Here is a 27,223-nt window from a genome sequence, read left to right as displayed (position 1 = left end):
TATCAGTCTTGCCTGCTTTCTCTCATAAAGGTCAGGGCTTGGACAGTGACTCAAATGTCCCCCTGACTCCTGGCCATGGAGGGGGGTGAGGCCACCACTCGGAAACAAGAGAGAAATTTTGTTGTCTTCATATGAAACGAGACTACAATAATGTGCTAAATAAATTTCCTCCATATCATTGGTGATATTTAAACAATGAAGGAGTTGGGAAAGCCCAAGTTTTAAAACCTAAATGACTGAATTCTTTTCAGCATCTTTCAGGGCATAGCTATTGTCCTAGCAGTACAGGCGCTGCAAAGAGCCTGGGCCACAAGTTCAGGACGACCTGAGCTCCAGGCCACCAGCCGTGTAGCTCTGGGCCAGCTCTTTCTGGCTCAGAGTAAAACAGGCACAATAGTGACCTCGCTGCACCTCGGGGGAAACTCCATAGGGAAGAAGCATGCCCTTGGCACTGGCTGGCACACAGGGGGCCTTTGCAAATGTCAGCTCCATGCCCTGAAGCAGAGACCAAGTCTCACAGAAGCTGCCGCACCCTTCAGCTCTCCCTGAGTTGTTCACGAACACAAGAAAACATCCCTGATTTCTCAGGAATTAACAGAACATCAAGCTCACCTGCCGTTGATGTTTTACCCTTTTCTGGAATGTAAACAAACACTTTAAAATATGTCGGCTCAAAGGCAACCAAACGAGAAGGCAACAAAATCCATTTTATTTCTCTTATTATACACTGACGTTCCCGAGCAGGAGATGGAAATCTAAAGGGGACCCCAATTTTCAGTCCCAAAGATATAAACCTCCAGAATGTGCAGGCTGCTGGACAGTGAGACCCCGCCTGGATGCTGCAGCTCCCGGCTGCCAGGAGAAAAGGTGCTTCTGTGGCTTGCGGTGACAGCCAGAACCATGTTGGAGGTGACACTGTAGCCGGCCGGGCCTCCAGGACTGAGTTTCCAAGCAACCCCTGACTGACAAGGTGCACTCCTGGTAAGATCTGCAGGAAACAAAGTAACCCAGCCCCAGCCAGACCAGAGACTCCTCTCTCTGTCTCTCTGTCACTTCTGGGGCTTAGCACTGGGCGCTGAATTCATGTAGGTTTGTTGATTGACTGACTGGCTGCATTCATCAGTGACGGGAGGAGCAGGGGCCCTGGCAGGATGAGGACAGAGGCTGGACGCCTGGAGGCTTTGGTGCATTTATTCAGCTGATGTGCTTCTGAGAAAGGGCTGGCAGCTCTATGCCCGTGCTCCTGTGTCTCCTACATCTTACGTCCTTGAGTCCTGGCCGGAATTAGCACAGTAGATTCTGGGAGGATGTGACTTGCAGGAGTTGAGAAAGACCAGGTGTGTCGGGCTCCTTCCTGTACCAAAAGCAAAGGCGGGATGCTCCACTAGCCCAGGCTGGCTGTCTCCCAGGAAATACCACCCCCAACTCCAGAGTCCCCTGACCTACTAGAATAAAGGGGATATTGATCAACTGGGTTTAGAAACCCGGGACTGGCTCTTTGACATTATCCCTGGCTACTGAAACTTTTGCTAAGAATCTCTAGGATTTCTCCCTCTTGATGGGAGGCTTTTTCAGGTCCAGAGAGAGCTCAGCATCCCAGGGACTTTATCTCGCCTTCCAGAAGCTCCGGGAGAAGGCCAGAGGTGCAGCGTGAATGCCCTGAGGCTGCAAAGGCACCTGGAGGGAGGGAGGGAATGAGGGAGAGAGGGAGGGAGGGTGAAAGGGAGGGAGGGAGGCGAGGGCAGATGAGCCAGCAGGGCTGCAGAGAGAGATGGTGGATGCACTGTCTCCCTTGGGCAGTTTTCCCAGGGGCTTGTACCCTGGGCAGGGGACTCTGCAGACAGGCACACGTGGTGTGGAGCCTCCTGTGCCTCCCCAGTGGTGAGAGATGCCTTCTTCCTGGAGGAAGCTGACTACCAGCCCCAGTGCAACCCCTGTAAGCAGCAGGGGTGATGAGAAGCTTGGGGTTCCATCTCTAAGTCAGTATTGGGATGTAGGAGGGTTTATCAATGTAGGAACAAGATGTGTGAGGCAGACCTTTCAGAGACAGTCATGTACAGAAGCCAAGCAAGTTGCACAGATGAGCAAAAGTCAAGATGCGGATGCTGATCAGGGCATGATGTCCTCATGGCACTTTCTCTGCAGAGCACATCTGATCCCACAGCAGCTCTCTGAGACAGTACAAGACTCTTATGGTGCCTGCCTTCCAGCTGTGCACACTGAGGATCAGAGAGGTTAAGTAATCTGCCTAAGGCTGCTTAGCTGGTAAAACAGCAGAGCCTGAATTCAAATCCCAGCAGTCTGAAAGCAACCACACTTCAGAAACCCACATCTCCAGGCTCACAGGACGTGGAAATTATTCTGAAACATTGTAAGATTTTATCAGGACAAGTATGGGAAGCTCTATTGAAACAGACAAACATCCCCTTTCAGGATAAATGGACACACATTTTGTAACTTGCAAAAATCCATTGGAAATATTTACTTTAACTCCTCCCCCTACCCAAATAATATCCATGGATTATTTTGGCACTAACAGAGGTTAACACTGTGTGGTTTGTGGATTCTAAACATCTCCACTCAGAACTTAATTTTAATTCTGGCCTACCTGGAAAAACCCTTGCGTCATTAAAATAGGTGCTTCATAAATATTTGTTCAAGGAGTGAATGAACTAGCCAGAAGGTTTATGAAAAAAGGTTGGAGTTGAGCAGTATTTTTCCCCAACCCAGGTCTCTATAAACACTCAGCCACATCCCCTCAAATATTTATCAGTGTAGAGCCACAGAACTGTATGCCTTTTGAGAGAGAACCCCTTGCTTGGTTACTTAAAAAAAAAGAGAGAAACCTCAAAGTAAATAAATGTCACAATCTTCTAGAAAATCAGGTAACAGGAAAATAGGAAATAGGTAGTGAGAATTTGCGTTTATTCAATTGTGCTTAGCAATGTTCAGGTCAAATAAGAGTTGACCTGACTAGGAGCCACGGAGTTGTACTTGAGCTGTATCAAACTCTGGTGTCGCTTTTGAGCAAAGAGTATCATTTTATTTGAAATTCAATGACAATGGGGAGGTTGGAAGGAGGAGAGAGAATACTTTATGGCAGAGCCATGACAGAAATACTTTTCTTCTGGTAAAAAAGAGTCTTTTGTGGGACTTTACACCATCTCTGGGGTGCAGGAAAGTCCCCTTCATTCACCCAGACTATGCTTTCTCTATTCTTTTATCCCCCCAAATGTTTATGGGTCTCCTTGCTGCTGTACCCCAGGTCTGGCAGAGTCAGGCAAACAAAGAAAAAACATGATCCCTGCACTCAGACGTCTTCCAGCTGCACGTGGTGAAGTTTGCAATAAACATGGAACTCTGTATCAACATAGCGTAAGTATAGTTTGATCTCTCATTTTTAGTTGGAAACCAAGTAAAACACAATTTAGCAAGCATGAAAGACTATAAACCTCCTGGACTCTATTTAGTTCAGACAGGAAACAGACCTAAATTAAGCAATGATTTTCAAGTCAACGTTAAGTACCTGAGAGGCACCTACAAGTTGATCAGGTGATTAGGTGTACAATTCCTGTGCTCAGGTTGAACCTTGTCTTGAAAATCTGCTTCCCTGCTCTTCTGTGAAATATCCAGGGACCCTGATGGTGCCAACGCCAATTGAGGTCAGAACTTCAGAGGGAAAGTGGATGCACCAGGTTGGTTTTGGGAAACTCAGTGGTGTCAGTCATGCCTCAAGACCTTCAGTGGGAATGGGTCATCAGCCAGCTGCAAACAATGCAGTACTGGGGGTTGACAGTCCCCCAAATTCATGACCACCTGGAACCTCAGAATGTGACCTTATTTAGAAATAGGGTCATTGCAGATGTAGTTAGTTAAGATGAGGTCATCATGGATTAGGGTGGACCATAAATCCAACGACTGGTGTCTTTATAAGAAGAGGAGGTGGCACATACATGTATACTGAGAGGAAGGCCACATGAAGTTGGAGGTGGAAGCTGGAGGGAGGCAACCACAAGCCGGGAAATGCCAGGGACTGCAGGAGCCAATGGACGCTGGAGGAGGGAAGGAAGAATCTCTCCCAGAGCCTTCAAAGGGAGCACGGCCCTGCTGATGCCTTGGCTTCAGACTTGCAGCCTCCGGAACTGTGGGACCACACACCTCTATTGTTTTAGCCATTAAATTTCCAGTAATTTTCTACAGCAGCCGCAGGAAACTCAAACAGGCCGAGCTATGAACAATGTGAAGAGGCTTCTCAAATGCTGCTTCTAGTTCCGTGTCTGTCCACCTTCCCCTCCACTGGCCATGGATCCTTCCAGATCCTTCTAGACCCTGCTTCCCCCTCATCTCTCACATCCACTCCTCACCAAGTCCTGCCACAGTCCTCTCTCAGCCCACCTTCGCACCTTTCCCTTCTTTCTCTTCAGCCCTGAAGCTCAAGGCCTTCCTCACCTCGCTGGGCAGCTGAGAGGATTAAGGGAGAAAGAATGGGGAATGGTGCCCAGGACGACTCCTGGATCACACTGAGGAGTCAGTAATGGCTGCCCAGCTGCTGGCTCATGGCTGGCCTGCCCAGCGTCTTCCATCTGCCCCACATCCCATCACCAGACTGAGGGTCCTTGGGCACCCCCCATCTGTCACCTGCTCAGGGACGCCCAGAGGCGTCCAGCAGCAGTTCTCACACTCTGCTATTCTCTTAGCACCTTCACAAGCCTTATCATATCACTCACCCATTTTTTTAAACATCAAATACATTATGTTAAAACTCTTTGTCATTAGTATAAGTAGGAGGCCGAGTATCACCAGTGAAGATGGGGAAGACAGACTATGAATTTCTTGGCTGGCCCTGTGTAAGGCTCTTGGGTTAGAGCCTGTTCTCTCTTTATTAAAAAGGTAGATAAGCAAGGATTAGATGGGTGTTAAGGCCACACCAGCACCAAGCTGAGCCTTTCTCTCTGGGTATGCAGAAGGATGGAAGAGAACAAAGAGAGGAAGGAGTCTCTCCCTTTATGATGCAATGTTTTTCACCACTATGCTCAGTCTCTATCTAGAATCATCTGAGGACTTTTGTGCATCAGAAGACAGTGTCAGCAAAGTGAAAAGATGACCTACAGAATGTGAAAACATATTTTCAAATGATTTATCTCGTAAGGACGTAGTAGCCAGAATACAAAAGTACTCTTACAACTCAACAACAAAAAGACAAATAACCCAAAAAACAGGCCAAGGACTTGAATAGACGCTTCTCCAAAGAAGTCATTCAAACAGCCAGAAAGTGCGTGAAAAGATGCCCACCATCACTATTCATTAAAGAAATGCAAACCCAAACCATAATCACACACCCCTTCACACCTTTTAGGATGGCTATAATTTAGAAAAAAATAAAAGGAAGCCCAGTGTTGGCACGGATGTAGAAGAATTAGAACCCCCAGACATTGCTGGTAAGAATTCAAATGGTGCAGCCACCACGGAAAGATTTAATGGTTCCTTAAAATTTAACCATAGAATGATGTTTAAATTCCACTCCTAGGTATATATCCAAAATAACTGAAAATACATTCAAAGAAAAACTCATCCATGACTATTGTAATAGCACATAATTCATCACAGCCAAAAGGCAGAAACCAACCTAAGTTCATCCACTGATGAACGAGTAAACAAAACATAGTAACTCAATGAGATGATTCAGCCTAAAAAGGAAGGAAATATTGATACATGCTACAGAACAGGTGAACTTCAAAACAAATTGCTACATGAAAGAAACCAGACACAAAAGGTCCCATACTGGATGGTTATGGAAAATATCCAGAATATGTAAATCAATACAGATGGACAGCTGATTGGCGGTTGCCAGGATGGGAGAAGGGGGAAATGGAGATTGATTGCTTAGTGGGTTCAGGTTTCATTTTGGATGATGAAAATATGTTGTATCTAAGTAGAGGTGATGGCTGCCCAACACTGTGAATGTCCAAAATGGTGAATTTTATGTTATGTGAATTTTATCTCAATAAAGATAAATCACCCCAGGACCAACATGAACTGCGCCTCGGGATGAAGGGCACCCTCCTCAGCCTGGCATCCAAGATCCCCATGGAGAATGACTCTTGAAAGATGATCATAAGGGTAGTATCATCGTTATTAACACATAACATTTGTTGCACTCAGCACATTTTGCCCTTTCTAAGTCCTTTACATCATTGACCCATTTAATCCCCCCAACAATAAGATGTTAGGACCATTATCACCCTCATTTTACATAGAAGGAAACTGAGGCACCCACTCATGTGTAAATTGTCCTACAGCTAAGTAGATGACATGGCTTCCTCTCTGTGGTCCTGGCAGATGCTCTGGGGTGGGAATGGGTGGGGTGTTGCCAACGGGGTGATATAAATGGGAGCATCCCAATGGGCATCCATGAGGCCCCCGCAAAGGCTTCCAATTGCTAAACTTTGTTCCTTTCTGTATTAATCATTTCTCTTGATTAAACACTAGTCCTACAGTCTGCGGGCCCCATTGTGCTAAATTACATGGTGAGCATGTATTGCAAATTACACTCATTATTAGAAGTTGCACGGCAACATTTATACTAATTAAGTTGGGGCGCATTTCTTTAGTTCTAATTTTAAAACACTGGCAGAACTCCAGAGCCTGATGTCCGCGCGTGAACTGCCACAACGCATGGCGCAAAATGTCCTCTGAATTTTCTAGCTATTCAGGATTATTTCACACTTAAAAACTGCTCACGGATATTTTTATGCTACTTTCTTTTTTTTCTTTTTCCTTTTTGTTAAACAGTATCACCGGGATGAATGTAACAGAGTATAGTTTTAAAGTAAGAGTTACACAGCATGATTCTAAAAGAATCAACAGTGCTATTATTTTTAATGTATTGGAAAACATTTTTTAACATCTCTTTTCCCAAAATACAGCTGACTTAAATCTTTTTTCCCAATGAAATAAAAAATGACAACCACTCAGTGTGATTAGGAGAACACAGAGAAGGAAACAGCCGCAACAGCAGCAGCTACACTCTATGGGGCCCACTCATGTGCAGGCGTGTGCTGAGTGGTTTATAAGAATCATCTCAGCTATGTCTCTCATCACCAACAAGGAAGATACTACCTTACAGCAGTCAAGTCATCTCCCGAGGTCAGGAAGGAAGTGACAAGCCAGGATTTGAACCCAGTGTCTGAGCCATAGCCCACTCTGCTCTTCAGGACTGTAAATGGTCTATCTGTGCATGCACATCTGCAGAGGCACAAAACCCAACGTCCATAAGACATATGACTCCCAGGCCGGGCACGGTGGCTCATGCCTGTAATCCCAGCATCTTGGGAAGCCAAGGCAGGAGGATCACTTGAGCCAGGATTTCAAGACTCGCCTGGGTGACAAAGTGAGACACCATCTTTACAAAAATTAAAAATAATTAGTCCGGTATGGTGGTGCATGCCTGTGGTCCCAGCTACGTGAGAGGCTGAGGTGGGAAGATTGCTTAAGCCCAGGAGGTCAAGAGCCGTGATCGCACCACTGCACTCCAGCCTGGGTAACATAGCAAGACCCTGTCTCAAAAAAAATAAATAAATAAATAAAGATATATGACTCCCAAACACTGCAAAGCCAATTGATATTGGATCATTCATCAGATCATTTTCAGCCATTCAGACATGGCTGCCTGAGCCTGCACCATGTGCCACGCAGGGCTCCAGCAGCCAGGAGCAGGCCCTGGCCTTTCCTGTATCCATCCTTCTGGTATCACTGACTTTTCCTGCCTACATACGCACTGCTGCATCTTCCTTCCTTGGCACCTGTTCTGATTGGTAGGGCCCCTGGAATTAGATGGAGGGTGCTCCCCACTACTGACTTCCTCCTGAACAGCAGTGTCTTCCCTGCCCCCTCCCTAGGCAGCTCCCCGGCAAATGACCATCTTTATACAAACTCCCCGGAAATAATTTTGTCCTCGCCCACTTCTTCCTGATGGCCTTGTTCCCCCTCGATGCCCTCAGCACCCTCAGGTCAGAGCAGAAATAAACAGGCAGGAACAGTCCAGGGTCAGCTGAAAACGCACATACTCATGCTGACAGCTTCGCTCTTCCCTCCACAGACATATAGGCTCTGGCTGTCAGCGGGGGCGATGGCTGAGACCGTGGCTGCCCTGGGGGTCCCCACGACTGGGGCTCACAGTCTTGCCTCGGCACGGCCTGGATCTGTGCTCCCGAGGCAGTGGCTGTGCTCTACCAAGTATGAGCAGAGCCAGCGACAGAACAGCCCTCCAGCCTACAGAGATCAGGCAAGAGGGAACACTGCCATCTCCCCTGCTGCTGCCAACGGTCATGGGGTTTACTGATGAGGGACGGGAGAGAGGAGAAACCAGGTGAGCCCACAGCCTTCTCAACCCATAGGGCCCCGGTGATGTTTCCAGTGCCCCTTACTCCAGATGACAGCGTGCTCTCTTAAGTTTGCCCAGCTAACATGTGGCTGGTTTCCACAGCTCCTAATACTAAGAACCTTCCCATACGTTATCTCCCAGAACATGTCATCATCCCATGGGAGACCCCTAGGTCAGAAAAGGGAGGGCATAATCCTTAATATTCCTCTATGAGGAGTTTCCTCCAGGAACAGGGGACCTGAGCACCTGCCAGCCCCTGCCTGTGCACTGTACTGGGGGTCGGCCTGGGGTTTTGAAGTAGGAGGCACTCTTGGGGACGAGGGCAGGCCACTGAACCACACAGCAGCACTGAACAGCCCCGAAGAAGCAATTCTGGGAGTGGAAGGATTTAAATTTCCATTAAAATGGGCGTCTGACAAAATGTCCACAATCCCCCAGTGCATGACTGAGATAAAATACTATGCAAGGAAAGTTCCGGCACCCTAGCCGTGCCCACACTTTACTTACTATCAGCCTTTCTCCAGCACACTGACACCAAGTGCTCAGTGTGAAAGCAGATCCAAAGCTGAAGACTTCCTGAGAACTTCCCACTTCTATAAATGCATTCCTTCCCTGGTTTCCACGTGATGTCCCACACATAGTACACACACACACATGCATACACACATGCACACACACACACACACACACACACACTCAGATCTCTCTGCACACAGAGTAACTGGGATGGAACATAAGTTGATTAGAAGGTAATGGAAACCCTTTCACATTATAGGTAAAACATGATTAGTTGTTTTAGCCTAGCTTCTCTTGACTATATGAAATAGTCTCTCTCTCTCTTGACTATATGAAATAGTCAAATATTCTCTCTTAGAGTGAACAAAATACAGCAAATGTTGAGAGTGAACTGCAGCCACTCATGATGGCACATGCAGAGTTCAGATGAATAAAGACTCTCCTACTATCCATGACTCTGAATGGAGAGAGCATGGCCCTGGAGTGGTAGCTTCCTGTCCATGGGCACGGTCACCTACTGAGACATGAGGTGTCTGAACACTGCTGAGCCCTTCTGGGCAGTTGCCCAAGTGAGTAAGGCTTGGTGGAATTCTTGCGGTGCCAGGGACGACTCTTCCTCTGAGTGCAGTGCAAGAGCTTGTAGGGCCTCCTTCACTTTGTAGGAAAGAAACCAAGGTTCGGGGATAAACTGATTTAAACGAAGCACCACATAGAATGAAATCTAATATTTATTCTCAGCAGGAAGTCTGTTCTCATCATAAGTATCAAAACCAATTCATAGGTGAGCTATAATATATCTGAGCTTACCCACATGGGAGCATTAGCAATTTAAAAACAATTTGAGCATTTATCAAATATACAGTCTCTGAGAACTTAGGCTATTCATTCAATAGTATATGCTCTTAAACTATAAGCAGTATGCTTCTAAAAAAAGAGAGAGAGAGAAAAGAAACGCAGCTAGAGAAAATCTCCCCTCCAATTTTGTGTTGTGACATTTCAAATCATTGGTTAGTCAGCTTCCATATAAAATATTTCCCAAAATGTCTCTAACATTTTCATGTTAGTTGAAGGGTGCGGGTCCAAAATTCTAAGGGTGTTATGTTTGCTTAAAGAAAATTTAGCTCTTTTATTTTAGGTGAAAGAGGGATTACTTATACGTTAAGTATCAAGTTAATGAAGAAGAAGACATAAAACAGGCAGAAAAGCATTTGAACCAAACTGTTACCCCACCAACTAATGGACGTTACATTTTAGAAACGGGGAGAGAGGCTCAAGCAGAGCTGACAAGGAATAGAACTGCTGTGACGTTCCTAAATTATCAACCAGTAACAACATTCAATACTAAATTAAAGACTCATGGAAAATGCATTTTTTCCTCACAATCTAAACCAGCAACAGAAGGAACATTCTGGGGATCCCTTTCCGCGTCTGCGCTGTGCATCCATGGATACTTACAGAGCACCGCGTTCTCAGTAGCCCCTAGGTGATCAATTCGTTCAGACCCATGTCCACTGCACTGGAGTCTCCTGGGCTGATAATCTGAACATTTCCAAGCAGGCTACTGATGCGAAAGGCAATACATTATTTACTGAGTATTCCCTTTGTAATTTTCCTTCTGAGGCTCGCGGCTGCTGGCACTCACACTATGTCACCAGAAACCAGAGCAAAGATCCAGCAGGGAGAAATTTACAGGAGAGACCGCTCATCTCAAGTTGAAATAAATGCTTAAAAATAAATGTATAATTCACAGCAGCAGAGTGAATTTGTTTTAAGTTCATAATCAGTCAGTAAGAAAGGCGGCATATAATCCAGTGTAGCTGCTGAGAACTGTGCAACCTGTGTGCTCCGTGATGCAGTCAGCAGTCCCAGCTGGGTGAGCAGAATGCTTCTGTGCACTGAGCTCAGAGAGGAACAGAAGGCGAGAGCACCCTGCTCCCAGGACGAGTTGGATTCACAGCCCACAGGGAGGAAGAAAGGACAATGAGCAACGTCGATCATGATTTCCCCCCGTGGTTTACATTTAGTTTTAAAATAAAAGTCATTGCTGATGATACACTTTCCGAGGATCCTTGCAAAGCAAAACTAAATTGAACTACAACATGAAGTGAAGAAAACACAAAAGGGCTCTTGAGCACATGTATGGTTAGTGCCTTTCTGCAAACACAGCCTAGGGCTTCTTTTTAATTGTAGTAATAACATTTAACATGAGATTTACCTTTTAACAAAAAAGTGTACAATGCAGTCTCGGTGACTATAGGCATGATGTGGCACAGCAGAGCTCTCGGACTTGTTCATCTCTTGTAACTGAAACTTTAAACCCGTTGAACACCAAATTCCCATTTCCCTCTCTCTCAGCGTAAAGAACAATGCTAATGCTATTTCAGGCACGGTGCTGCTTTGAAGAAATACCTTCTCATATCGAAGATCTCTTTGCCCCCTTCTACAGCACTTCCTAAAACAAAAAGGGAAATGGACCCTCAAGTTCTACTCCGTTCTGTTATCTGAAAAACTGAGGCTCCTGCAGCAGCCCAGCCTCACCAAGTTCTCCTTCTCTGTGACAAAGGGGAATATTTTTTCACATAGCTTCTTTTTTTTCACATTCTATGGGTTGACCAGTCTCCCTGGGAATATGGCGACTTCATAAAGAAGTGCCCTTCCCAGTGACGCGGTCGTTAGTGCAGGTCTTACAAAGGTGCACCAGTAGCTCCAACACAATTTTGAGTCCTTCAGAAAGAACAGGGACATAAACGCACCAACGCAGCACGTCATGTCGGGAGGATGGTTTGCTGCCACGTCTTTTCCTCTAAAAGACGATTACACTTCCTATGTGCAGCGCCAGGCACTCACTTTCATTCATCCCAAGAATTTGATGTTAAGTACCGTTTACAGAGCACTTTCTATGTGCCAAGGACTGTGCTAGACACTTATATACTCCATTTCATTCAATTCACTATTATTTCTGCCTCCCATAAAGAAAAAATCCAGACAGAAATGGAAAGCCTTTAAAAGATGGAGGCACAGATCGACAGCATTCCCAGAGATGTGTTCTAAGTGGCAAAGACAGTGACCAGGCTTTCACAGCGACTGGAACAGCAGCCTGGGTGGAATGCCCTTGCTACTTCAGCCTCAGCTTCCCCAGTCGCTGCTTTGCTTTCTTTGGTGACTTTGATGATGACATTAGTTGTCTGCAAATCCATTTATTTTCTGAAAACTCCCCTTCTCGTTCATTTTCTGTTGAAAAGGAATTTCTGAAACAATCATTGAAAACCATCTCTACTGCAGACAGCCAGCGCTACTGACTGCAACAGGATTTGAGATCTCTTTTATTCCCAAAGGGGGCCATTATTTCCACTGGTTGTCATGGTGATGGTGCAGTATTGCTGCTGTGTGTTCAACTGCTTCCCATTGCAGTCATACCACACACTTAAATCAAGTCATGTGTTTCACGTGGTACTGGCTATATAAAACTTAGTGAATCGAACTCTTAGCTTCATCTCACACTGATGACGAATGGGGACAGATGGAAGGGTCCGTGTGTGCCAGTGTAAATGTGACGGAAGCAGCGGGACTTAAAAACAGAAAGATCATCTTAAAATACATTAATTTACTCTCCTTCATTAAGCAATTTAAGGACAGAATTCGTATTATTATCAATAACTTGAGAAATGGTTTTGAAAAAGCAGAAGTAATATGCCTAGAAATGAGAAACTATATTTTTTTGTTGTTAGTTCACATTCATTTGAACTTTTGCCGTATTCATTTTTGAATATGCTTCGTTCTCCTATTTGTATATGTCCTTTCTTGTCTCTTATTTGTAACTAGTACACATAGCCACAAATACATGTACATGTACTTACATTAATTCCTAAGGTCTCTGATTTGTGAACTCTGGCTTTTAAATATACATGAATGTTATGGATTCTGCTTTTCAGTCTTCAGTGCCCTGGCTTCCTGAAGGATGTACTATTCAAGTGCTGAACTGAACTTGAACTCCACGATGCTGGTCCTCTGAGGCTGCAGCCCCTGAGTCCAGGTTGGGGGAGGATGTTGATACCTCACAGCCAGCAGCAGCAGAGGGACTTGGGAGATTACCTTGAACACAGAGTCCCCTTTGGAGCATGAGGACCCCATAACTTTTCCTTGTGGGCAAACTCAGAGTGTACCTGGGTGTTCAGGGCCAGTTAGTGGTCAGCTGTCTTTAGCTTTCATTTCAAATGCTTGTAAGAGCTGGGTTTGATTCCTGGGAAGAGCATTGATCAAAAGGGGAGAAATAAGCTGGATTGTACTTCAGAGGCTGCTGTTTGAAAAAGACAGATGATTTATGGGAGCCAAACTTCAAGGAAATGTTAAATCTAAGTTCGGCCCAAATTCATTAAGTTAACCTGATTTTGACTGTTGCACTGTGTTCTTTTTTTTCTATTTGTTTTTTGCTTTGCATGTTTTAATTTTTTCTTTCTTTTTTTTTTTTTTTTTTTTTTTTTTTTTTGCCATGACACTGTAAGATTGGCCTGGTTTGAGGCTGAGAAGGTTTGTTGTTTCTGAATTAAAAAGAAAACTCTTTCCACGTAGGAAAGAATGTTGTGGGGCCTCCAAAACTCAGGCTGCCACAATGAACAGACATGCTTCTTACACACCCACTTCAAAAAGAAATGAGAGTTGCAACATTCACAGGAACTCCCAATAGCCGGGACATGACGGCCCTGCTTCTGTGAACTCGGAGCCTGCATGTGCCTGGATCCAGCCATTGGTGCACCTCTCAGCCTCCTCCTTCATTGGAAAGAAGAGTTTTCATGAGCTCAGCTGCTGACATGAAACAAGGCTGGAGGCTGAAGCTGAATGCCGGGAGGCATACTAGCTGGATGGGAAGGGGCTGGCATGGGTTCCAGTGAGGTGCCACAGTCCTAAAAACTGGGGAAGCTGCAGGGGCATACATTCTGAAGGGAAGTCTCAGGTTGGAGGTTTTACTGTAAGGAATGAGCAATTGGAATCAACTTTAACAGGGCACGTACACAGTATGATTGTGGAAAAATGGCACCACTGCCTTCTTTCTCACCCTGTTTGCTGGTATGCAACATGCAACCACTCACGTCCCAAACCCTCTCTTAGGTGTTTATTTCTATGGTGGAAAGTGATTTTGACGGGGCAGGTTTCGAGATCTTCCTTGCAATCTACTATTGCCTGAATGGGCGTCTTTAGCCCTTTAAACTGCCTTTGGTGAAACATAGGTAAAGTTACATGTTGCCAAGCAACAGAAGCTTCCGACATTGCATGTCCTTCTTAGAGAAGCTCTCTCCCTTCCAAATAATTAGACATCAGTCACTGCTCCACGTCCACACTGGGAATAACACAGGAGACTCAACATCATCCTGAAATGAAAAGTGAATCACACTGATTCCTGGCAACAAGATGTCCATGACATGAATTTTCCCTTAGAAACCAGGCTCTTTAAGACCAAGGCTGGCATCTAAGACATGAGCATGTAGGCTAGATGGCTTGCTGAACCCTCAGAGAAAGCCCCCCTCCATTTCACGCTAATGCACACTTTATAAATAGAGGTCAAATCCATTTAGCTCAAGGTGGTCTGGAATATTTTGCGTGTGTGTGTGTGCGCTTGTGTAGAGTTGGTATAAACATGGACAGAATGCTAAATGAGGCACCTAAGAATGATTAGTTTGTGGCCTGACAATTTTCCTCTGACACTCAGCAAATTCATCATAACTGCAAGCAATGCTTGCTTTAGCCATCTTGCTATCCCATCCAGAAGAATTAATCAAATGTTGCAGCATCGTTGGAAAACAAGTTTTCATATCGGTGTTTAAACAACCTATTGCATGATGGTGCTGATGAAATCACAGAAAGGCTTGGATGCTATCCAATTCTAAACCCCACCATCAGGGTCTGGACAGTCAGCTAAGCCCCAGCTGGGTAATTTTGCGGTGCTATTCTGGATCCACAGATCCAGATCCCACTCCTCCTCCTAGCTTTCCTTGGCTTCTGGATACGTTTAGTAAGAAGCAAAGCACATAACCATCTCCAGGGAAGCGGATGGAAGAAAACCAAGAAGACCAGGTAGCATGGGCCACTTGACACTTGAGCCACCTCCCACTATGAGGAACCAGGTGGGTCGGTTTATCTCACAAGCGGACATGGTGCCCTTCATAATTCCCTCATCCTCAGAACTCACTGGGAGACACACTTTGGGTTCTCCTCTCTGAGAACAAAGATGTGTGGATCTGTGAAGCCTGAGTTTGAATGCCGGGGCCTCCTGGCTCTCAGGAGTGGTGGGGGTTGAGCCTCTCTTGCCAGCTGCTGACCTTCTGCCCTGATGGAATAGGCACCACCATGGGACTGGGCTGAGGTCAGATTTACTTTGTTTGGTGGGCAACACCTACAGGTTTATTGACTGGGAAGGCCTCACCTTAGAACGCATCTCCCAGTGACTGTTTCAAAACCAAATCCCTTTTCAAGACACAGAAGTTCAATATTAGTAGGTGGCTTGGATTGGTTGGCATATCCCTTAGCTTTTAGGAATCCTAGGGATGGGGGGTTGTGGAGAGAACTACTATCAGAAACCCAAAGTGAACTGAAATGTGCAGTCTTGGCCCAGTTTGGGGCCAGTGCAGACCTGGAATGAGGCTCTCCCCTACGTTCCAGCGGGGAGTCAGGAGGACAAACAGCCCCTGAGACATCTGGCTGCATGGCCACAAAATAAAACAAAACAAATGTGGCCACATCAGTGAAAGAAATCACTGAAGCCAGTCTGGTGTTGGACAGAGAAAAATCACTGAAAATTGACTGAGACAGTTGGAGGTGTTAGTTGACTTCATGTATTTATTTATATCCAGCTTGCTCCTAAAAGGATACAAAGTCACATAAAGACTATTCATTCATGCACCTAAAATTCACTGGGTGCCTCTCTCATGCCAGCACTTGTGCAAGGGGACAGAGGGACGGAATCCCCATCCTATGGGGCCAGCGTTCTTGCGGGTGAGGGAATGGGTAAATACCACAGTTCCAAATACTGGTAAGTGCTTTAATGACAATATAAAGTAAAATGGGGGTACAGAAAGTAACTTGGGACTGGAAGTTGTATAGGTAGCATCAGATAGAGTGGGCAGGGAAGGCCTTTCCAGAAACTAATGATGGAATCAGAGAAGAGAGCTCTGGCTGTGCTCCCCTGGAAAAGAAAGTCCTTCGCCAGTCACCATGGGGAGGACGCTGCAGGGCTCTGACCCTCACTTCTTGTACTCAGGGTGGGCTTCGGGGATGCGAGAGCAGAGCAGTGCTCAGGCCCTCACTCAGAAGAGAGCCCCTCATGCTTGCGGTTTAATGCTCTGTAACTGCTACCTTCATCTGTCATAAGAATTTTATCTCTGAACTTGTGTTTTGTGAGGGAACTCTGGTGGGGCAATGGGACGTGTGCCGGGGTACGGCCCCTCAACTCACACCGGGCCCACCTTCTGCTCCACCCCGCTGGGTTCTTGACTGTCCACTTCCTGCCCTGACCAGCAACTGAGACTCCCCCTACTCCTCAACAGGTAGGATGGGGGCTGGATGGATGCCCTCTACCTGCCCAGTTGAAGGCAGTGAGAGTATCCTAGTGCCTGGGGGAATGTGACATTAAATAGAAGGTAACACACACACACACACACCACTATGAAAGGTCCAGAGAGAGAACACGAAGAAAGGAAAAAGCTTTTTTTCCTGCCTTTCGAACGAGTGACCCCGGGTTTTAAGTAGCCAGCCCTGTTTGTGCTAAGTGCTGCCCCAGGCTCTGTGAGGAATGCAAAGATACAACTGTCTTCTCCCTACTCCCCTCCTTCCACGCCTGTTCGTCCACTCATTCACACATCCATCAGCAAAGCAGGTTCCTGAGACCCGATGCACACTGGGTAAGCCCTGGGGATCCCAGGACAATGGGCTCCCTCGCCCCCTCCAGGAGCTGAGACCCTGGCCCCCCACCCCCATCTGTGACAGTCAGGCATGGCTTCCACATCAACTGTTTTCTGTCCCTCTGCGGTGGCACCACCACGCATTAGCTTCAAGTTATGTGTCACACATCATATAAATTATGGATAAAGTAGAAAATGGGAGTTAGAGAAAACATGCACTCTCTGATCGCTCGAACTGTCAGGCCGTTCTCTGAACTTGACTTTTCATTTCTCAAGATTAGTAGTTCATTTCCTTTTAACCACGTCTTCAAAGAAAACCCTTTCCTGGGGATTTAAGAAACTTAGAAGAGGAGCCCCCGGGTTGCTGTGACACCCCTGATGTAGTTCTCTGTCTTTCATAGACCTGAATATGCAATTTCAGTGAGTCTATTTCCTCAACCCTCTGCTCATTTTCAATCAGGACCCTAGATTCTGTGACCAGGGGCAACTTCAAACTTTTTCAAATATCCCAGGCACACTGTGATATACACAGCAGACACATTTAAAAAAATGCACTACAGCCTCACTGAAATAAAACAATTCTTATTTATTTTTTAGCTTTATGATGAATTTCAGAAAGGGGCTACATGTTCTGGAGAAAAATGAAGACTCCCACTTGCACGGTTATTACAAATGCCTGGGCACGCACTTGGCTTTCTGACCACATATTTGGGTTTCTGAAGAGGTATTTGGATTTGTTGCATGATACTTAGTTTTCTGAATGGGGACTTGGATTCTAACCAGGTATTTGGGCTCCTGATGCTGTGTTTGGATTTTAGACCTGGTACCTAGGTTTCTAGAGCAGGTGTCTGGCTTTCTGATACAGGTGCATCAGCAAAAGGAGCGGCTCCAGGCCTGCGGTCTGACCCTGAGGGTAACCTGGGTGTTTCCTGAGTGCCCCTAGGCCCAGGAGCGCTGGCGAGCAGCAGCCCTGTACAGGGGACCTCTTCTCCAGGGAAGCTCGGCTTCAGGAAGCCCTGAGCTGAGGCCCAAGATGTTGGATTAAGAGCAGATCATCCCCAAAGGAAAGAGACCCCCAGCTGCCACCCCCTGTATTTTCAGTGTGCTATGAATTTTGTGCTAGAACTTTTAAGTTTCCTCTGAGGGCCCAACCTGGATGGCGAGAACCCTAGAGCCTTGTAGAGGTGGCTCCACTGGGCAGCTAGGGAGACGGATGTCCTTAGAAGAGGGGTGACCTGCTGACCCCCACGTGGTTGCTTAGCACAGACACTCGGCACCTGAGCCTCACAGGCCCCACCTCTGCTCCTTTTCTGGTCATGTTGTTTTCCCCACGACTGACTCCCGAATGCCCCACCTGCCCCTCCAGCCTCCCTTTCTCACCCCTCTGATTTGCACCCCTCCTGCTGCCTCCTTGCTAGCTGTGTTTCCCATCCTCTAGGTTCTTGGGTTCTACTGGGTAAAATCTGATCCGGGGGGCCCCGAGGTGCTGGGCACGGGGATGAGCTTCAGCTGCTCACCTGGCGGGCTCACTGCTCTGTGCTCAGGCCAGGCAGGAGGGACTCACTGTAAAGACAGGGCAGCCTGTGCTTCACAGTCATCTTGAAGGAGTGGTGTTGAGGGGCCCAGGAGAGGGAACAGTTTGGTAAGGGATGGGGCCCAAGACAGGAGCTAAATAGCTCTGGTGGCCACAAGTACCTCTGGTGCTATTTTAATAAAGATTATGGATCAGAAAGGACTGCCAGATCCCTGCTGGACGGACAGAGGCCAGTCGGAATAATCAGAGTGGACAGGGGTGAGACCCTGTGAACACCGTAGGGAAACACATGATATTACTAGGCTTCTCATTAGGAAACCTGCCACGGGACTTCCCAAATGGATTGGATTTGTATTACCCTCAGAAAATCTTTCAAGAAATTGCACAACTTTGGAAAATATTTTTATAGAAGAAAGAAATGTTTTTGAAAGCTGAATGAGACAGGCTCCTTTTCTAGAGAGCATTCCAGTCATGATGGCGTCATGATTGCCGTGTCTTAAGAGCCTGGGTCAGGTTAAATGCCTTCTCTTAAGTGATATTAACATTTCTCCTTGTCTCAAACACTGAGAACCACATTACTCAGCTGGTATCAGAATGAATTTTTTAAAGGAAAATGACTTAATTCTCAGCTCAGCAGGCGGAAAACATACAGCCGTGGGTAGTGAATCACTCATTAAAAATTAAGTCAATCCGCCCACACGGGAAACAGCATAACAGAATGTCGGTGTTGGCTTCAGATTGGAAGGAAGCCAAAAACAGGTTTTGAAAATAGTGATGCCTTTGAATTTGATCTTGCTCAAATAGTCTACTTTTGGGATTTCTAACTTCATCCCGGTGACATCCACTTTCCAGTGTGTCTTCTGTTGAGAACTCCCCTAAGAGGGGAACAGAGTGATATCGAGGGTTTCCATGGTTTCTGACGAGATGAAGTGATTCACCTTCCCAGTGAATCACTTCTTCTAGTAACATAAACCATCACGTGGCCCCCGGAACCATTTGCCAGAACGGCCCTCAGAACAGTGGGAAAAATACCTTTGTTTTATTAACTAACATTTCTGTTTGAGTTTTAAAATCAAAGCCCACGGATTCTCAGCTTTTCCTTCCTGAATAGAAGCAACATTATAAAAAGGAAAAGACCATATTTCAAATAAAAATTTTCCATTAATAAAATGCTTTTTAAAAAATTATTATTATTTTTAAAATTTATTTATTTATTTATTTATATTATTATTATTATTCTACTTTAGGTTTTATGTTACATGTGCGCAATGTGCAGGTAAGTTACATATGTATACATGTGCCATGCTGGTGCGCTGCACCCACTAACTCGTCATCTAGCATTAGGTATATCTCCCAATGCTATCCCTCCCCCCTCCCCCCACCCCACAACATGAAGAGACACTTCTCGAAAGAAGACATTTATGCAGCCAAAAAACACATGAAAAAATGCTCACCATCACTGGCCATCAGAGAAATGCAAATCAAAACCACAATGAGATACCATCTCACACCAGTTAGAATGGCAGTCATTAAAAAGTCAGGAAACAACAGGTGCTGGAGAGGATGTGGAGAAATAGGAACACTTTTACACTGTTGGTGGGACTGTAAACTAGTTCAACCCTTGTGGAAGTCAGTGTGGCGATTCCTCAGGGATCTAGAACTAGAAATTCCATTCGACCCAGCCATCCCATTACTGGGTATATACCCAAAGGACTATAAATCATGCTGCTATAAAGACACATGCACACGTATGTTTACTGCGGCATTATTCACAACAGCAAAGACTTGGAACCAACCCAAATGTCCAACAATGATAGACTGGATTAAGAAAATGTGGCACATATACACCATGGAATACTATGCAGCCATAAAAAATGATGAGTTCATGTCCTTTGTAGGGACATGGATGAAATTGGAAATCATCATTCTCAGTAAACTATCGCAAGAACAAAAAACCAAACACCGAATATTCTCACTCATAGGTGGGAATTGAACAATGAGAACACATGGACACAGGAAGGGGAATAAAATGCTTTTTTAAAATATGTTCTTGCTTCTTTCGGAGAGCAGTGAGAGAGCAAAAACAAATGAGTGAGGCAGGAGGAGGAAGCCCCCAGGCCAGTGCTGCTTTCTCATAGGAAGATGACAAAACATTCACCCCAAAACGTGCAGACACATCCTGCAAGACAAGGGGATGAGTGCGGCTGGTCCCAGTCATGGCCGACACCTGCAGTAGTTACTTTTTGGGGATTTCTGTTGCTAACTCCAAATCCAGACCAGCACCACCCCAGAGCATAGAACTCTAGGTCTTGAAGATGTCTTTAAACAATTCTCACCCAGCTCTTTATGTTTTAGACCAAGAAGGTGTGACTCAGAGTGATGAAGTGACAAGTCTAAGTCACTCCGCTTCTTTTCTTTTCTTTCTTTTTTTTTTTTTTTTTTTTTGAGATGGAGTCGTGCTCTGTCACCCAGGCTGGAGTGCAATGGTGCAGTCTCGGCTCGCTGCAACCTCTGCCTCCTGGGTTCAAGCGATTCTCCTTCCTCTGCCTCCTGAGTAACCGAGATTACGGGCACATGCCACCATGCCTGGCTAATTTTTGTATTTTTTAGTGGAGATGAGGTTTCACCATACTGGCCAGGCTGCTCTTGAACTCCTGACCTCAAGTGATCCAACCACCTCAGCCTCCCAAAGTGCTGGGATTACAGGGGTCATTCAACTTTCCAGAACTAAAATCTTTCTAATCAATAATTTTGCTAGGCTCCTGGGCAAAACACACATTTATACTTAGTAGAGAAAGGACTCAAACATTGGCTCTCTAAGCAATATTTCCTGAAATTAGAACTAGAATCAACCACTTCATTTTTCAATATCTTGCACAATTATAAGCTTGCAAGAGATACCTGATAAAGCTGATAAACCCTCAGTGAGCGAATGAACAAATTATTGGCTGTGCTGAAAGGAAACGTGCCAAGTGTGTGAAAAGAGATTAGAAAGCTGGATTTGGTCAGCAGATAACATGCAGAAATAATTGGGAACTCTGGCCAAGATCAACTCAAGTGATCATAAAACTGTTCCAAAATATAATTATCAACCAGCAAACCGTTTGCAGAATCCACAGGATATGTTCTTATTTGTTAATGTTCTCTGTCACTTGCATAACTGTCAAATAATATTTTTCATAACGGAAAAGTTTTTCTTCTGGCAGGTCTGAACGTCACCTTTGGTGGTGGTAATGAGAGCTGACTGTTTTTTCAGTTGGAGAGGAGCACCGTTTCAGTCCGAGAGAGCACCGCCGGGGACTGGCACTTCCTTTCCACTGTCCTACAACTCACTTATCCAGCCTGCCTGGGTCTCTGTTTTCCCCTCTTTAAGGGAGAGGTGACAAGGCATGCCTGGACTGCTGCCTCTGCGTGTTTAGGGGGCCCACTTGAGATCACGAATTTGAGCATGCTTTGTAAATAAGTGCTCCATATGTATGTGTCTTATCAGAAATGCAATTTTTGTTTAAGCATGAGGCACGTAAGTTATCTGGAAAAACAGGAAATAGAGCAAATCCTGTTTTTCTAAATAATAATTTCACAAACATGAGATTTAAAAAAATTCATTTCTCAGCAGCAACATGGTAACATGATAGCTTTAAATATATAATATGTATATGTAAAATATAATATATATAGCTTTAAGAAGCTATCTATATGTATATGTTATAGCACTTGAACATGAAATCTGCACCATTTCTGATAGCAGATGAATCTTGGTAGAGTTGTTTGAAATCAGTTAAATACTATCAACACATTTTTTAAAAGTTGTTAGAACTGAATCAGCCCTCACCATAAAATAAACACAAATCCAGTTTTTGTTTTTTTTGCTTTTGCTCATTTCTATTCAAAACAAGGAGAAAAGCTACTCAGAAAATCTATTATATGACATGTTTTTGTTCAGTAGTTCCACAGAGATCCTTCCTTTATTACCATTTTAAATAATTTTTACCAAACTCTGCAACATAATAAGCAGTTTTAAAAAATGTTATTGTAGATTCGAGAGTATGTGTGCAGGTTTGTTACATGGGTACATTGCACAATGCTGGGCTTTGAGCTTCTATCGAACCTATCACCCCAATAGTGAACATAGTACCTAATAGAGAGTTTTTCAACACTTGCTCTCCTCCCTTCCTCCTTCCCTTTGGAGTTCCCCGCATCTGTTGTTTCCATCTTTATGTTCATGTGTATAAGCAGCTTTAAAAAGTCACCGCAGGCCAGGTAAGGTGGTTCATGCCTGTAATCCCAGCACTTTGGGAGACCGAGGTGGGCGGATCACCTGAGGTCAGGAGTTCGAGACCAGCCTGGCCAATATGGCAAAACCCATTTCTAGTAAAAACACAAAAATTAGCTGGGCATGGTGACAGGTGCCTGTAATCCCAGCTACTCGGGAGGTGGAGGTAGGAGAATCGCTTGAACCCGGGAGGCAAAGTTTGCAGTGAGCCCAGGTTGTGCCAATGAACTCCAGCCTGAGTGATAGAGCAAGACTCAGTCTCAAAAAAAAAAAAAGAAAAAAAGTCACTGCAAATGGTTGTTTTTGAGCAGAATGTGATCTCCTTTCCTGTTGCTCAGTCCACAGGGGGCCACCCCCAGGGGATGGTGCTGCAGTTGAGGGTGAGTTCCTATATCAGGTAGGACTGGTCCACTCACAGCCCTTGCATTTGGCACCAGACCTCATCCTTATGCACCGCTGGGTCTGAGAAATCTCTCTGTAACTCACACACCCAAAAGCGTTTATACATTTCTTGTCTTCTTTCTCCTAATATGAATGATGCCACCCCTTAGGCAGTTGGCACGCATCTGCACCCAACAATATCGCAACATGAACTGCACAGGCAGGAAACCCTTACACACGGAGTGCCGGCCCTGGCCTCAGGAGCCTGAAGACAAGCTCCTTGAAGACCTGCTCATTGGCCTGCAGTCCAGGTCCCTCACGCTTGCTCTGTGTGTCACTTTTAATTAAAATGCCACTTCACAAATCTAGTTGTTAAGAAAAATGAAGAGGGCAGTTTTGATTACAAAGATAGAAAATGTCTAATTTACAATGGGTGGGATTTTCCCATGTCATCGAGCCGGCCTATGTCCCCAGCAATTGTTAGGGACTGTTTTTCTAAAAAAGTGAACCTCACCTTGGATTCTTGGCTGTCTGACAACCTACCAGGCCCAAACAGACAATGCCTCCGTGCCATCCCCAGTGCACTGTCGACCGAGGCGTGGTGGACTGGAAATGGTTTCCTGAAGCACAGATCCCAGATTTCCTGCACAGAGCTGGATAAAGGTAACTAAGAGGCTTGCCAAATTTTCATTTAACGACGCCTTCCTGGTAATATTCTTTAGCCTGATTTTTAGGTACTTTAGAAATTATATTAGAAGCAACCATGACATAAGACCAAAGAGACAAGTAAGGCCCCTCTGAGCTCCCCGTTACCTCTTGTCTTCCTGGGAAGAGGCTGGGAAACCATCCTGGCCTTGGAGAATCCATGTTTCCCTGACAGCTGAGAAAGGATTTCTAGAAGAATTCCAACTCTGAACTGGGTCCGCTGTGAACACGGTGACGAGACATGAGTTTATATAGGAAATCTGTGTTCCTGTTTCCTCTTAGGGGAAACTGTGACTGATTAACGTCCATGCCTTTGCTCTGTGACAAAGGATTACCTACTAGGCTCTTTTAGGAGGCACTTCTTGAAAGAATGTGGAAACTTTCCCGGGGGGAGGGAGGAATGGAAATGGAAATAAATGAAGGATTAATCTGTTTGTCATGTCAGATCCAAAGGCATTCTTCCAACTTACTGTCAACTTCTAATTCAGTCACCAGGAGAATAATTTGTCACTGTGGCTTGGAAAGAAACCCGTGGAATCCATTGGTGTTCATAAAAAACCCAAGTATATGATGAAGAAGGGAAATAGGAATCACGTGTCTTAGAAAGTTTTAATTTTGTATGTGCTCTGCCCACCAGGCTTCTCACTTCTTTCTGGGATTCTGAAGGCCGGCTCGGGGCATATAGCTCCTGCACTGCTGGAAACATCACCCCAGCGGATGCAGCCAGAATCAGGCTTGGAGTGGTCCCTCTGCCTGTCAGAACCCCGAACTTTATTTTAAAATGAACAGATTTTTTTTTTCCTGTCATGGTAGCCATTCAAATCAACATCAAGAAACACAAATGAGTCAGAGGAGAAAAAATCACACTTCTTAAAAGTGACAGAGGAGGAAACAGAGATTACTAAAGAAGAACAAGCGAGTGAAGGGAAGCCTAAGTACATTTTAAAATTGAAACTCACAGTTGCTGAATATTCACACGTTAATTTTGTTTTCTTTTATTCCTTGGGTATTTCCATGAACCAAACTGAAATAGTCAAGTTACAGAATCATTTAATTTTACTGACTAGTGGATACCCTTAGGTATAACAATATAAGACCTCAAAGAGTCTGGAGAAAATATTTAAACCTTAATGATACGTCTTTTATAAATTCTTAATTCTGAAATTCCATTGCATTAAATACTATGCGAGAGACCCACAGAGTTGCAAGCATTCTCCAGTTGAAGGAACTTTGGTCATATTGGATCACTGATATGAACTACAGTGTTATTTTCACAAATCTATTGTTAAAGACAAACAAAAAGGAAAGGAAAGCATGGGAACGGGTGACTCCACTCAAGAGACCCTTCCTAATTCAGCTTAACAGGAAAAAAGACTTGACTCATTTATTTGGATGTCAATTTTTTTTTTAATTTTTTGAGACAGAGTCTTGCTCTTTCACCCAGGCTGGAGTGCAGTGGCGTGATCTTGGCTCACTGCAACCTCCACCACCCAGGTTTAAGCAATTCTCATGCCTCAGCCTCTCAAGTAGCTGGGATTACAGGCGCCCGCCACCACACTCAGCTAATTTCTGTATTTTTAGTAGATACAAGGTTTCACCATGTTGGCCAGGCTGGTCTTGAACTCCTGGCCTCAGGTGATTCTCCCACCTCGGCCTCCCAAAGTGCTGGGATTACAGGTGTGAGCCACCGCACCCAGCCTAGATGTCAACTACTAATATAGTTTTTTTAAGTGAAAAATTGGATTACTGCTAGTAAAGGGAACTCCTTTTGATACCCACTATAGTACCAGCACATATGTTACAATCCAGTTAAATGCCTTCCTTAAAAGTTGGGAACAGTTGCCATGATTCTGTGATGATGATCATAATAAGAGTAGCAGTGATAACCACAGCTAGCTTTTATTTATTTTTATTTTTATTTTTTGAGACAGGGTCTCACTCTGTCATGGAGGCTGGAGTGCAGTGGCGAAATCTTGGCTCACTGCAACCTCCACCTCCCAGACTCAAGCAATTCTCCTGCCTCAGCCTCCCAAGTAGCTGGGATTACAGGTGCGTGCCACTACCACCCGGCTAATTTTTGTATTTTTAGTAGAGACGGGGTTTCACCATGTTGGCCAGGCCGGTCTTGAACTCCTGATCTCAAATGATCCACCTGCCTTGGCCTCCCAAAGTGCTGGGATTACAGGCGTGAGCCACAGCGCCCAGCCCATAGCTAGCTTTTATTAAATGCTTACTTTGGGTCATCTCACTGAAATGTCACATCACATCCTAGGAAGCGATGGATGGATGAGAGAAAAGAAAAGGCTTGCACGGGCTGATGTGTTCATCCAGCACGTGTGACTAGGCTCCTCTGCAGTCAGCTGGCCAGTGTGGGCAGTGGCTGTGGCACCATCTCCAGCCTTAGTGGGCTTAGCCGCCCTGCCCAAGGTGGACTATCTTTTTAGTTCTAACTGACTCAAAAGCACGTCTCTGAATCCCACAAGTGCGCAACAAGTTCCTTTCCATTAATAGACATCCTGAAGCTCTGCACACGTCTCAAATGCTTAGTAGTGAAAATGCAACGGGCTAATAGATCAGTCTGGTATTCTACCTTGGCAGCTGTGATAGTCCGTCTTCATGATGCTGATAAAGACATACCCAAGACCTGGCAATTTACAAAAGAAAGAGGCCTACTGGACTCACAGTTCCACATGGCTGGGGAGGCCTCACAATCATGGCTGAAGGTGAAAGGCATGTCTCACATGGCGCAGACAAGAGAAGAGAATGAGGAAGTAACTAAAGTGGAAACTCCTTAAGAAACCATCAGATCTCATGAGACTTATTCACTACCATGAGAACAGTATGGGGGAAACCACCCCCATGATTCAATTATCTCCCACCAGGTCCCTCCCACAACATGTGGGAATTAGGGGAGTACAATTCAAGATGAGATTTGCATGGGGACACAGAGCCAAACCATATCAGTGGCCCAGTGGGCAGGTCCCAAACGAAGGCAGCAGACAAGGCAGCACAGATAGGAGACCTAGGCTTCGAAAGCCCTTTCCTCGTGTCAAGAGAATGATTTCTGGAGTCAGAAGTACCCTTAATCTAGGAACTCAGGATCTTCCTGAAGCAGAGCTTTACTTTCCCAGAGAAATGGAGGCAGGGCCGGGTGTGGTGGCTCATGCTTGTAATCCCAGCACTTTGGGAGGCTGAGGCAGGCAGATCACCTGAGGTCGGGAGTTCGAGGCCAGCCTGACCAACATGCAGAAACCCCGTCTCTATTAAAAATACAAAATTAGCTAGATGTGGTGGTGCTTGTCTGTAATCCCAGCTACTCGGGAGGCTGAGCCAGGAGAATTGCTTGAACCCGGGAGGCAGAGGTTGCAGTGAGCCGAGATCACGCCATCACACTTCAGCCTGGGTAACAAGAGTGAAACTCTGTCTCAAAAAAAGAAAAGAAAAGAAAAGAAAGAAATGGAGGCAAAGGAAGGATGGGGCCAGGAAAAGGGAGGTGCCCCCTGAAGCTGCTCTGGCTGCCAACTACCCATGGTGGATGC

General features: G+C 45.3%; 1 protein-coding gene across 6 annotated transcripts in view; it reads right to left on the bottom strand.

The window, feature by feature from the left end:
• PTPRE (protein tyrosine phosphatase receptor type E) overlaps nt 1–27,223 on the bottom strand; it is a 187,260-nt gene that overhangs the window by 82,336 nt on the left and 77,701 nt on the right. Inside the window, exon 1 of one of the 6 annotated variants that reach the window (XM_054503961.2) lies at nt 23,793–24,109. The exons of the other annotated variants lie outside the window; for them this stretch is intronic. The gene's annotated coding sequence lies outside the window, so the exon portion shown is untranslated. Of the gene's footprint in view, nt 1–23,792; nt 24,110–27,223 lie in introns of those variants that run through there. 6 annotated transcript variants of the gene reach the window in all.

This window comes from Pongo pygmaeus, chromosome 8 (assembly GCF_028885625.2).
Source record: "Pongo pygmaeus isolate AG05252 chromosome 8, NHGRI_mPonPyg2-v2.0_pri, whole genome shotgun sequence".
NCBI classification, from domain to species: Eukaryota; Metazoa; Chordata; class Mammalia; order Primates; family Hominidae; genus Pongo; species Pongo pygmaeus.
This window is presented reverse-complemented; position numbering and strand designations above follow the sequence as displayed.